The sequence below is a fragment of the Seriola aureovittata genome, chromosome 3, assembly GCF_021018895.1.
Source record: "Seriola aureovittata isolate HTS-2021-v1 ecotype China chromosome 3, ASM2101889v1, whole genome shotgun sequence".
Classification (NCBI taxonomy): Eukaryota; Metazoa; Chordata; class Actinopteri; order Carangiformes; family Carangidae; genus Seriola; species Seriola aureovittata.
Window position 1 is genome coordinate 27445529 of NC_079366.1, and position 13718 is coordinate 27459246.

At 40.6% G+C, this 13718-nt stretch overlaps 1 protein-coding gene across 1 annotated transcript in view; it reads right to left on the reverse strand.

Annotated features, from left to right (window-relative positions):
* The window catches only part of LOC130166478 (voltage-dependent calcium channel gamma-2 subunit-like), a 66626-nt gene that overhangs the window by 5796 nt on the left and 47112 nt on the right, over window positions 1-13718 (reverse strand). The gene's annotated exons all lie outside the window — the stretch shown is intronic.

The following is a 13718-nucleotide window of genomic DNA, read 5'->3' on the forward strand; positions in this document are numbered from 1 at the left end:
TTATCTTCATTTTGTATCTGTCCTGAAGATCTCTCCTCAAATGAGCAACGTGTCTGTCCCCCTCTATCAGATCGCTCCATCTCTCTGACTCTCCATCTGCCTCTGTCCTCTTTCCTTCTCCTATCGGTCTGTCCATCAGCTGTCCGACTGCTTGCCCTCTGCGTGGCTGATTTGCTGATTGGCTTCGGGGTTGTCATGGTGCTGCCGTGTTCACGGAGCTCGATCTGGCCTCTGAGGCGGCCAATGTCACATTCCTGAAGTTTTGGCGGTTTTCATGCCAAATCGGTTTCCTGCTTAATTCTGCTTCCCTTGTTACAGATATCATATTCCATGATCCACTCTTTCTCATTCTTCACAAGGACACAAACGGACAAATTAATTATTAAAGCTAATATTTTTAATTTATATACCATTATGTCCATATGAGGTATGGAGTCTTGTAAAATACTAAAAATTTTCTCCATTCTCTGCTATTGAGAAATGTTGATTGATTTTGTCAGTTCAATTGATTTGAAATGACTTGACTAAATAATATATTTGATGACAATCTGACTGTGAACCAGCATTTTTGTGATTAAACAACTTTCACCAAAGCAACTATAGATGCTTGGTAATTTTTACAGTAGTCTGCAGAAACTAACACTCTCCGCACTTCCAGTCCAAACAGTTAAGAGGTTGAAAAATAATTCCAGTTTATTACAACTTAGGTAGTTTTGTCTATTATTCCTATCAGCAATTCCAAGATATTATACTGATGTAACCCCATGCGTTATTTTGTTCATAAACCATAGTATATTGTCCTTTATTAAATGTATGTAAGCGTTTACATGGGGAGTAGTGTAAATTACCATGACATTGAATGTAACATAAAAGGTTTGTTTGTAAGGTTGGTCGTATTCACGTGGTGAAAACAGTGAGAAAACCTAATCTGTTTTTTTATTCTCACATACTACATTGCTATGTTGTATCCCACCTTCTAATTGGTCAATTATAAAGCAACGTCAAGTTCCTTGGTTCCTGATTGGCCAGGGGGCGGGAGAACAGCAAGCGGTGGGACTCAACAGTGTTAAGCAGCTGCTCAGGTGTAGCTGCCTCGTCGCTGCTCGGCAGGAGAGCGGAGACGGTTGTCTAACAGGAAAGTGTGTAAACAAAGTGTTATCGTTGCCTATGCGCTTCACAGAATGTAGTATGGACGTTACGAAGCTCAGTGAGTTCAATTCAGTAACATTTTGATTAACTACCGCGTTTCCAGCGTGTCAGTTACTAGCACGCTAAGCTAGCTCGCACGGATTTTGGACTCATTTAGCTTGAGTGCTAACCGCTCGCTAGCACCTCGGTGGATATCATCAGCCCGACGACGAGCAAGAGGAGACCAGACAGCGCACTGGGTGACCAGGTAAAAACCCAACTGCACCTCTGGCTACGAGGGAGGAGACACCTTCTTCATCCACAGTCAAGGACTGGTGAGAGGAGCACCCCACTCGGTTTCTTACGGAGTGAGGTAGACTGGACTGAGGTGAGTAACCCTGATATAAAGCGCGGCCACAGTCAGCGGCCGCCACCTTTCACACCAGCCTGTAACAGGCCTGTATCAGGAGGTTTAATTTTATTTCACTACCGGCTTCACTTTTTTTTTTTTTCATAGTGTGGGGTCTCAAATATTGATTGTGTTGTTTTATGGTTTGAATGTTTTAAAGTCCATTATTTAATTAAAGGTACCTTAGAATTACCAGTAGAGCAAATTAGAGGTTAAAGAGTAATTAAAGGATTAACAGTAATCAAAAGAAAAAGTATTTTCTGTGCTTTTACTCTTGGTTGTGTTTCTAATAACAGTCTTAATGTGAATTTGAGTCAGTAGGGGAGAGGGTGAATATTTTGACTGTTTACTTGATTGCTTTATTGAGATTTTCTTATACAAGGTGCTTAGGCCGCAACCATATTTTAATGGTGCAGTCATTGAATATATATTTTATACTTTCTTATTCAGACCTAATTTTGGTTTAATAAATTCTTTTATGTTAAACACTGAGATGGTTTGATGTAAATTATTATAGATAAGGTGAAAGTTAAAGAGGGTTAAAGGGGCAGTAAAAGTGAGACCACATATAATGTTATAGTCTTTATTCATTCACACAGTGGACATATTACACGGGTAGTACCGTCATTAAGAGTAAGTTGACAAATCTAGGCGCTGTTCATAAGACCAGTGAGTAGAACATTGTTATACTCACTTAATTTATTGTTGAGGTTTGGGAACACAAACATCACTAAGGAGAAATCTGACAGTACAAGAAATTCTAGCGGTCATATTGTCATATGTTTTTAGGTATTTTGAAGAAAACGTGAACAACTCTGTCTTAGCAATGTGCTCCCAGAGTACAATGTTATTGTAACCAATAGAAATGAGGGCCAGAACTACCTAAATAAGACTTCAGTTGTTTAAAAAAAAAAAAAACGAGAATGAGCTTTTACTGCCTTGCTCAAGGGCACCTAAAAATGGCTGTTAAATAGAGAAAAGTGCATGTCGCTCAAGCTTGTCCTTGAACTTTTTTCTTCATAACTCTCATCTTTTTTTCTTCCCTTTCCTTACCCCTTTTTTCCTTAATTTCTTCTTTCCATCCATGTATCTCTCTCCCTCTATCTCGCTCTTGTATAGCTGCACTGTGATGACTCCATTCACTGAAGCAGATCAAATATTAAGGTGACCTCAGAGTTGGCACTGCACCAAGCTTCCCCTTCTCCTCCTCCTCCTTCATCCTATTTGTTTTAACCCCATCTCCTCTTCTTCATTGACATGTGCTGTCAGGGCAAATTTTCTTCCAAGGTGGAAAGCCCGTCATACCAGCCAGATACTATATGCACACACAAACACACACACTCATCTTTTTTTCCCAGACTAAGCGGAAATGCCTCCTGTCACACACACACACACACACGCACGCACACACGCGTGTGTACACCTGTATTGCACTCGATTTACCACTCACTAGAGGTGAACACAATGCTGGCAGAGATTCTTTATGATGTTAAGAGACACACAAACATAGCACATACTACCACAGACAAGACTTAATGTATGGCAGCATGCTTGTATTTTGCAATGAAATTTTTTATTGACTGTCTGCCAAGCTCCACCTGCCTTAGCTACTGTTGTTACACATGTCACGTGCTGCATTTTAGCACACAATATATGTAGTTTATATTGACAACAATGGCAAATTAACCACCTGAAATTTGCAGTAAGGTTTGAAACTATATAGTTTTAGACATAAGCAGGCCTCTCGTTTATACATTTTATGTATTTGATAACTTCATCTTCAGCTTTTTTTTTTTTTTTTTTTTAAGTTTCTGGTTGACTTGTTATGAAATAAGAGCTCTGCTAAGTGGTCTGAAATTTTATGGCTTTATATTGGACATGATATCATCCTAACTCGGTGTCATAACAAGGTGGAGACTAACATTAGCAGAAGAGCGTAGGTGGTTGTCATTAGGGTGACTGGCTGACCAGATGTCCCTGTTTTTTCGGGGTTACCTGGCTCACTCATTGGTTAGGAGTTCATAACCAGGCAGTAGACTAACACAAACAAGTGGCCTTCACAGTTTTTAATAACAGTACAACAGTAACCATGGTCAAAATACATGCCTACCCGCCTTTTATATTTCATAGGTAAAAACATATATTTTAATGATATATTGAGCCATTTCTGATATCTGGTCACTTTAGGTATCATGGATATGGAAGGAACATGTATGTTATGACATAGCTGTAGTTTTTATGTATGCTAGCAAATTAATTGTTGTTTGATATGAATTTCTAATATCAATGTTGTATTTAATGCAACAATGAATATGGATAGAAAATGTTGAGAACATGTTTTACTTTTTTAAAAACATTAATGAAAGAATTGGCCAATCGGAGATTATATTTAGTTGCTGAATCTAGCTAGCCTTGATGTCAGGAGTTAAGATTTCAATAAAGAGTGATACAATTATAGGACGCTACAAAAAGAATGCAACTGTGGTGGGAAGCTGAAATTGACAAAATACAAAGGGAATAGGGGGATAAAAGGGGAAAAGAATAGAAAAAAGAATGGAAAAGAAATGAAAACAGAGGAGGAAAAAGAAGACGAGACAAGAGGAGAAGCGAGAAGACTGCAGGCATTCACTTCTCTGTGAAGCTGCTTTGCCTCAAGCGATCTCTGTCGCTCTCTCTTTCCCTCTCTCTTCCCCTCTCTGCACTTTTGCTTTAAGCAGAAGGCAGGGAGTTTAAAAGGAAGAATTTTTAACCAAATGCGCTGGCCTCCAGGCGCACCCTGCCACCAAGCACATCACAGCGCAGAGAGAGGTGAGTTGGGAGTGAACAAGCTCCAGCAGCAGCAGCAGTGTGAGGAGATGTCTGAATGTTTTCTTGCGTGGTAGTTAAAGCATTATCGCCGTCTCGACATCAATCAATACACCTTAAATGTCAATATGACAAGTTTGACTATTTCATTTGTTTTTATTCGCTCTATACGTGACACGCTTTAGTGATTATCAGATCTTCCAGTGCTTAAAATTTACATAAATATCAACTTGATTATGTGAACTCAGACCACATTCGGAGGTGGTTGGGGCCAGGTGTTCACATTCTTCTAGCAGTGTGAACACAAATGCGTCCTGGGCCAGATTGAAGAACCGCCTACTCTACTGACGTCCTCTGATGCAGTCTGATTAGTCCCGCACAGTTTCATAGGCCCTGTTCTGGTATTTGACCCGGTATGAACATCTGTCCTCGGTGATCCGATCACAAGTGGTTAACTCTGTTCGTCAGTTCACACCTGGCTTTAAAATGCATCTCCACATGCGTCTTGATTGACCACTTGTGATCACATGTCACTTCCCCGCTTTACATGCAAATAAACAGGTATGCGTTGTTGGTTTTTATCGACAGGCGGGTCTGTTAATGTGATTGTGTGTGTAAAGTAATGCAGTTCTTCGAATGGCCACTTGAGACTGGCTTCAAAAGCTAGTCAATCCCTGTAGACTCCCATGTTAAAATGCCCAAATTTACAGCCTGGTACAAAAAACAGTTTTAGTCTCTATGGCTAATCTCCTCCATCGTGACAACTGTACGGCGGGAAAGCTTTCATATAACTACTCGTTTAGATTTTATTATGGATTAAAGTTCTGCATATTTTACGGCGTGCTGCTTTGAGTGACAGACATATGCCTGCCACAATCCGGCATGCACCGAAGTCTCGGCTTGACATGTGCCCCTCCTCTTTGCCCATTTTTAGCTGGAAGTTTGGCAGAGTCAGGTACTTGCAAGATGGCAATGATGGAACGGCCCACTCTGAGCTTCAAAACTGCTCTTCAGAAACCTATTGGTGACGTCACAGAGGCTACATCCATCTTTATTTACAGCCTATGGTGTGTGTGAGAGAGCGCGAGTGGGGCATGCAGGGGGTGATTTAATATAAAGGGTAAGGGTAAGTGACGATCACAAGTGGTCACTCAAGACGCATGTGGAGATGCATTCAGTCAGGTGTGAACTGACGTATTAAGAGCTGTCCACTTGTGATCGGATCACTGAAGACGCATGTTAATAGTAGTGCTGACCGAATAAGCTTATTTTCATCGTCATCGCGATACGAACCCATGCATGCAGGGTTTTCAAGCTGCAGCGTCTGAGCGAAATGAACCGGAAAAAAACTCTACCGCCTTTTGGTGTCGGGCTGCAGCCTCTCACACACACACACACACACACACACACACACACACACACACACACACACACACACACACACACAGCAGACAGGACAGACCAGTGAGAAGTGAACTTTTTACTGGAGCTGACATCTACGGATGTGGTTCTGTGAGTGTCATCACAACCTTTGCGAGTAAAAAAGCAATTGGCGTCCTTTATCACACCACCTGTTCGACAAGATAAGAAGTGTATAGACTGCAGCTTCATTTGCCACAAACGTCTGTAAACATATAGCTAAAGTCTGAGACAACAGCACCCCCCCCTCAGCAATGTTACCTGCAGCAGAGGGAGGGGGACGGAGGAGATGACCGATGGTGACCTTTGTCTGCGTTCTTCATTCAGCTTCGCTCAGCAAAACTGCACATCCACACCTCAGTATTTGTTTATTTATCACAAGTAATATCGTCATCGCGAAATTAAACAGTGTCGTCGCACATCGCAAATTTTCCTCATATTGTGCAGGCCTAGTCTGAAGTATGTCTGTAGTTTGCTGGGTTGAGGATGCTGGAGGCTGCTGTGGGGACTGAACCTCTGACTTCCTGGTTGTGGGATGATCTGTGAACTTCAGGCCATCCTACATCATTGCACCATGCCACACATATCATCTGTCATGCCAGACAGCATCTACTGTATCTACTGTACAAGATGCCGTTATGAAACCTTGCTGCTACTAGCTTATTGTCTCTGACTCTAGTGAAATATGAAAACAGCTATTTTCTAACAGAAAAACTCTTTATTTTTTTTTTTTTTTTTTTTTTTTCAGATTTTGACCTCCAGCAGCTTCAGAGACACTTTAGAGTTTCTCCAATTATTTCCACATGCACGCAAATGTATTAACTGATGGATGTCACTGCCACTGCCATATGTAACCGCCAACACAGTGAACAGTGATAACTCATAAGATTTTCAGACTTGAGCTGAATTTATAGTTTGACACAAGGGGTTAATGGGAGTGCTGCCATAAGTACCTACAGAGGGAGTTTTGATTCATAGTTGAGTGTCAGATTTCACCCGTTGATGTCGCCTTCACTACACGTCACATATATGATCAGACCGTATTATGCTTTATATTCCCTACAGTAACTGTATGTATGTTCCTTCATATACTTCTATGTATTTATTGAATTGGAGTTGCAGTTGACATTATTTTGCTGTGTCTCGTTCATTCATTGATAGAAAGCGGGGATCGTAGTGAGCAGAAGGTCTGCAGTGTAATCACTTTGTTAGAGGTCTGTAACTGAAAAAAAGAACTCCCTTAATATTGTCTCCACTCTCAACAAGCTCCACCGTTGACAGAAACATGTGGGGAAAAACACAAGCAGCCAATCACAGTTCTTGCTGTCTCCATGTGGTATCCTCATCGACGCTGTTGCCCCACTCTGTAGTTACATTTTTGATAAGCCAGCACATCAGCTTTGGCGTAGCCTACAGCGTAACCTCGGAGCCTGTGCGCTTAGGTACGGTGTAGCTTGTTAACTAAGAAGTATAAATCCAGCTTTTCTACCTGCTAAGTCATTACATTTCACTAAAATGTTATTACTACATTCCAGATTAGCACAATTAGTCTAAATCACTGTAGGTTAAATAGTGTGATTGACATTATTGCTCAGTGTGTTAAGAGATAATTATGAAATTTGACAGCAATTAGCAGGTATCACTAGCAAGAGGATCAACAGTTGCCTCAGTCTATTATCTAGACCCATGTATCCTATACAGTTGCAGGGGGATCGAGTCTATCCCAGTTTATATTGGGATAAGGATACACCCTGTAAAAGGTCACCTGTCTGCTAATCATCAGCACATACGTGATTTGTAATAATGTTTCTATGTTTCCCTGTTGGATCATGCAGGGTTATTAGTTTACTGATGTTATTTTAAATTAGAAGAGAGTTGGGAAGGCTTTACAGCATTGCTGCACATACTGAGACAATTATCCTCCTTCTCTAAAACCTTTTCGTTCTGTCTTTTACACTTTCACCTTCCCTTCATTTCTCCCAGTGCTTGCTTGGTTTTGCTGCAGCAGAGTGTGTTTATACTGTGTGTGTGTGTGTGTGTGTGTGTGTGTGTGTGTGTGTGTGTGTGTGTGTGTGTGTGTGTGTGTGTCTGGCTGACGTATAGTTTCATTAGCTGTGCAGCACTGGAGAGCTTAGTAATTGTGGCTGAATTATAGAGGTGGGGGTGGACACCACCATGGGAGCTCCCTGGGTTCACACACGCACACACCTATACACACCTATCTATACACACACGCGCGGACACACACACACACGAACTTGTATACACACAAGCTACAGTAAAGTGCAGCAACCCCCCATTACTTTGTACAGACTAGCTCAACAAGCAACAGAGTGAACACACTCATCGATCAGGCTCCCACCCACTCACTTGCTCTCTCTCCCGCTCCAAAGAGGGGTGTTTCCCATACACACTGTACACTACCCACGCAGGAATGATTTGCTTGCTTGCTCTCTCTCTCACACACACACACACACACACACACACACACACACACACACACACACACACACACACACACACACTCTCTCTCATCTAACTTCTAGCTTGCACATAAACACACACACGCACATTTCGCCCACGTGGGAGAACCCAGCAGCAAAGAACCTGGTAGTGGGAACTGGGCAAAACAGCTACAGGGGAATAACTAATAGCGTGTGTGTTTGTGTTTGTGTGTGCTTGTGCGTGCGTGCAAGGTTATCAAACACGTTGACCGGCAGAGTCGTTTTTAGATGAACGAAAGGATCTTATTTATGGGGAAGAAAACTCTAAGCATGAATACACACACACATCTGCAGACAGATGTGTATTTGCATGTGCCTGTGTGAGTACATGTGTGTTTGTGTATTAATGCTGTACACACATGAGGGAGCTTGCACAGCCTGCCACTCATACCGTATTACTCATGTAAATCGTGATATGCCTCCATGTCACAACTCGGCTCCCAAAAATAGCTGTGGTGACATCAGTGAGTCGGATGATGTCATTAGTGGGTGACGTCACGTGTCGCCTAGCATCCCGATCTGGAGTATTAGCATTATGTACGAGGATCCAGCCGTCTAATTATAGCAACAGCAAGACTGCGCTGCTTCCACTTCAGAGTGTTCATAGCGAATCAGGACTCTGTGTGTGTGTTCTTGTATTTCTAACTATATGAGGACCAAGGTTTAAACCTTACGAATCAGGACATTTTGCCTGATCCTCACTTGTTGAGATGCTGTTTGTGGGTTACGAAAGAGAGAGATTTAAGGTCACTTATGAAAACTAACATTTTAACATTGACACAATATCACTCTAAAGTACAACTTTTAAGTACTTGCACTTGAATATATATACATATAGCCATATGTCTGCTTCAAGCTTCTATCTCTTTACATTTCTTAGAGAAATATTTTACACATTTTACATTATACTTCATGGAAATTATTAAATGGCTCTAACTAGTAGTTGCTTTGTAGATGAATCTTTTACATGTAAATTGTGTGACCGGTTTATAAGACATGATGCACTGTTGTAGATCAAACTTCTTCACATTATTAAAATTAGCTCCACCTCATCCAGTTACATCAAAATTCTGTTTATCAGTAATCAATAATACTTAATAGTACTTACTACTTAATAAATAATCTGTTAATGCATTTAGCTATTTTTACCTTGTGGTATTGCTACTTTTGCTTAAGCCACTAAATGTAGATCAGATTTTTGTCACTGCAAGTGGTAGTATAAAAAAAAACAACACTGGAAGACATCATGGAGATGACCCAAAGAAACTGAGATTAATGTGCAGAAAACAATATAGACTAACCTGCACCACGTGTCACAAGTACAACAAACACAGTTCCACCACTGATTAGGGTAACACTCAGGCATGGTTTTGGTTAGGGCCTAGAGAATCCATTATATCAATGAGGGTCCTCATGAGTATAGAACTACAAAAGTGTGTGTATGCCTGTGCATTGCTCAAGCCACTTAGAGCCAGAGCTGAGCTGTTGGCCATATCTAATCCCATTCAACGGGTCCGTGCACGATACGACACACACATAGACACGTCACACAGTCGCTCACACACTCACACTCATATACTGACAATACAGAGACACACACTCACACATTGTGTGTTATATACACTGTTTCACTTTCCACCCTTTCCAATTCTACAAACACGCAGTTGCTATAGTATCACAAATTTACACACGGACACAGACAAATTTAAATTGAACCACAGATAATTCTTGTGATGTCCAAGTCAAAACAAACTTTTTTAACATGTCCACACACACACATCCACACACAGATGGCCACGTCTCCTCAGGTGTAAAACCGAAACACACACTCTTTATCTCAATAAGTGTTGACAAAAGTAGGCTAAATAGTCATTAGTCAAAATTAGTCATAACCTGGATCTCTTTTTTTTCATGAGTAAAGTGAATGAACAGGTTTTCATCTTGGTGACATCAAGAGACATCTTGTCACATAAATCTGTGATCCCACAAAGTCCACCAGCACAAGTTTAAAGTTCATGTGCGATAATAGTAAACGGTGCAAGAGATGAGAAACACAGTCGGCTAGACAGTGGGCTATACATCATGAATTGGCTTATACAGGCCAACTGAGAGTCTCAGCTGGCTGAGGTGAATGCTATGTCCTCGTATCATCTTTGTTTTCAGGACAGTTTGTGACTTGAATTTTATGTCTTCCACTTTCATTTAAATTAACGGTCTCAATTTAATTAATCGAGGAATCTTTTTTGGTGCATTACCAGCACAAACACATCTCACACGAGGAGTCGTTGCCGTTTAAAAATATCTAATCAGGAGCTTGATTTTACTCCGAGTGTCATGAAACGTTTGTTCTAACACTCTAATACGAACCATAGGAGTGTCTCCTGGCCGTGTGGCGTATTTGGCCTTTGTTGCCATGGTTATAATAACGAACATAAAGCTAATGGTTTGGTTACGTTTTGGTTTGGTCTTTTGTGTGACATTCCTGTGTCTTGTTGACGCATCCATCCAATCCAACCTCCCCCTAATGTGGACTTTTGTCGCTCTTTATACTACAGCACCGGACTTCCTCCTTTTGCCACTAGGTGTCACCAAACAATAAAAATAATAAACGACATATTGGCTCATTTTGCACAATTTGCGAAATTCTCAGATTTCAACATTCTGTTTAGCAAATGGGTTAAGAATTTATTACCCACAAATCATGTGATATGATGATATGTTGCATGATATCAGAGAACTATGTGACATCCTCATGTTTACCTGGTCTATCAATGATCATGATAAAGAATATTAATACACAGCAGAAGTGATAGATGTAATGTTGCTGAATCCAGCTTTTATAGGACAGACTACCATTCACCTGTTGTTGGACTGATGCATTTTGTATTTGTGTTGATTAAGTGTTAATTGAGTATTGTCTCTTTCTGCCAATTTGTATTTGGATGCCCCAGTTTTGTGATTTTGTGTGATGCATATTTTTGTACAAAGTCTTGTCCATCTACTAAGACTGTGAAGTAGAAGTCTGCATGGATCCAAAATGTTGGACCTCTCTCAAAATGATCCAGTAGGAAGCCTACCTGATGCCGAATGCATAAATTAATTTTCAGAAGAAAGAGACCCTGAAGGGGACCTGAGCGTGGCTGACTCAAAAAAAACAAACAAAAAAAAACAAAAAAAAAAACCTTACAGAGATAAAACATGAACACTGGCACCAGCATGAAGTGCTATCAATTAACAACCAGCTGCGGTCAATAGTAGCAATACAATAATGAGAATGAATGTAAATTCATAAAAACAAATTATAATAAATAAATTAATCTGTTTATATGCCTCAAAGACTAATTTATATTAAATTAAGTTTCTAATTTCACTCATTGCACTGAAAATAAATCATTAAGCGACAGAGAGAAAGAAGATAATATTTTAACGATTTTAATATTGGTGAGTCAACTTAAAAGTGTCATTTAATAGCATAAATTATTCACATAGGCTCCTGATTTCCTAAAATATTTTCTCCCACTGTGATTTTGACAGCGTGTGATCAGAGCTGATGCTATGCTCTGATCCACTCAGATTCACTCGGATATTAGATATGCTACCACATGGAATGGTCATTATTTATAAATTAGGTGTTCAGATGCTCTCTGGTTCAGATGGGTGCATCTGGAAGGTAAACTGTAAGCCCTGTCCTCTATATTATGCTGTAGTGAAGGACTGGGGTGGTGGCTCTGTCGTCTCTCGCTGCGGCTGATAGTACAACTGCTGCAGGATGAAAGGCTGACTGCTCTCCCTTACATAACCACATGTACAAATTCACCCAGAGAGAGGTGGGTGGGGGGGCTCAGAGAGCGAGAGACTCGGGGAGAGAAATCGAAAAGACCCTTGGGGAAATAGAGAGAGAGACTGACAATGGGGGGGAAAAAGAGTGTAAAGAATACAAAATGAATGACGATGTCCATCCTTTATTTAATGTGTGTCTACTGCTGTTTTAGTTGTCACATTTGGTGTAAATGGTGGTAAATGTTTATGAATTATTGTTTCTGTCTAGTTCTTCCAGAAATGGATTTCAGTCATCTTCACTTAATTTTTTCCACTAAAGCTGACAAGCTGCTGCATTTCTTTCCACTCTCAGATCAATTTTATCCAGGAGCAGTTAAAAGGGTAAATACACGTGAATAACACAGGGCCAGAAACCACTGCTGCACTGCACTGTTTTGTGGACACATCCCAGTTAGCACTGTTGCGGGAGGTGTTGTCCATTGCTGCTCATTTTATCATTTGTATCCACAGTTGAAAACAACTGCACATCTGGGCTGCATCATCAAAAGTCCCATAATTTATACTTTTCCTATGTTTTATTTGCATTGATCCATAAGAAGATATATTTCTGGTTTTAAGAACCAAAAACCATCTCAAGTAGTTTTATATCTCTCTCTCAGGTTTCTCTCTGGAGTTCTAGTAACAACAGGTCGATGAGATGATCAGAAGAGACGCTCTGAGCCTTCAGGATTTCAAGTAAACACTCAGAAACCAAATCCTGCAAGGTTGGATGCTGGGTCCAGGTGGGCGGGGCTTGGGGCATGCCTCAGGGGTGTGACTCCTCATTGTGACATCACAAAGGTACAGAAGTCCTGACGGCTCATTTTAAGGCTCAGTTTCTGAATACGGGCTGTGTGCATTTCTCTGTGGACTGAGCGCTTTGATACTTTCGCAGTATTAATATAAAACCCAGACCTACTTTATAATGAAATAAGACATGGAAATATGCATTTATACAATATGGAAACCTTTAAGAAAAAAACTAACATGTCATAATTTGTTTGGCTTCTTTTTACAACTTCTACAATGTGTTTTGTGACATTGGCCCTTTGGAGCACTGAGCACTCTTTAGTGCTTTACATGGTACAGCACACTAACCCTCTTTCTGCTGACATTACTAAGTGACGATGATCCCGGTTCAATTCCGGTCATAAAGCCATGATTACATTCGTGAATATTCCTTGTCTTGGTGATATCAGGAGAATGTGTGAAGTCAGCCCTGGCACCCATCACCTACGTATTTATGTCACACAAGTCACGAAAGATGGCAAGCTGTGATTGGCTGGAATCCAGCATCTAGTCTGCTCTGTCTTTCAGCCAAGTTATTACAAGACTTTAAGACTGATTGCCTAGACAGATGATTGCCTAATCTGACACAGTGTTCACCTCAATAAACTAAAATATGATACAGCCTGGTCTCAGCATTAGTGAGGGAGATGAGGGTGGCTTGTTGGGTGTACTTAAACACCTGGGACTGATTTTTTCTTTTGAGCATATCAATGATATTCCCCTAACTTAACCAGACCTTAATCAAATGCTCATATGAATCAAATTCAGTCATGCGGTTCATTTTGGAAGGTGTCTGTTTTGTAGATTAAATGAGACTAACCACTCATTTAGGCTTTCTGTCCTAG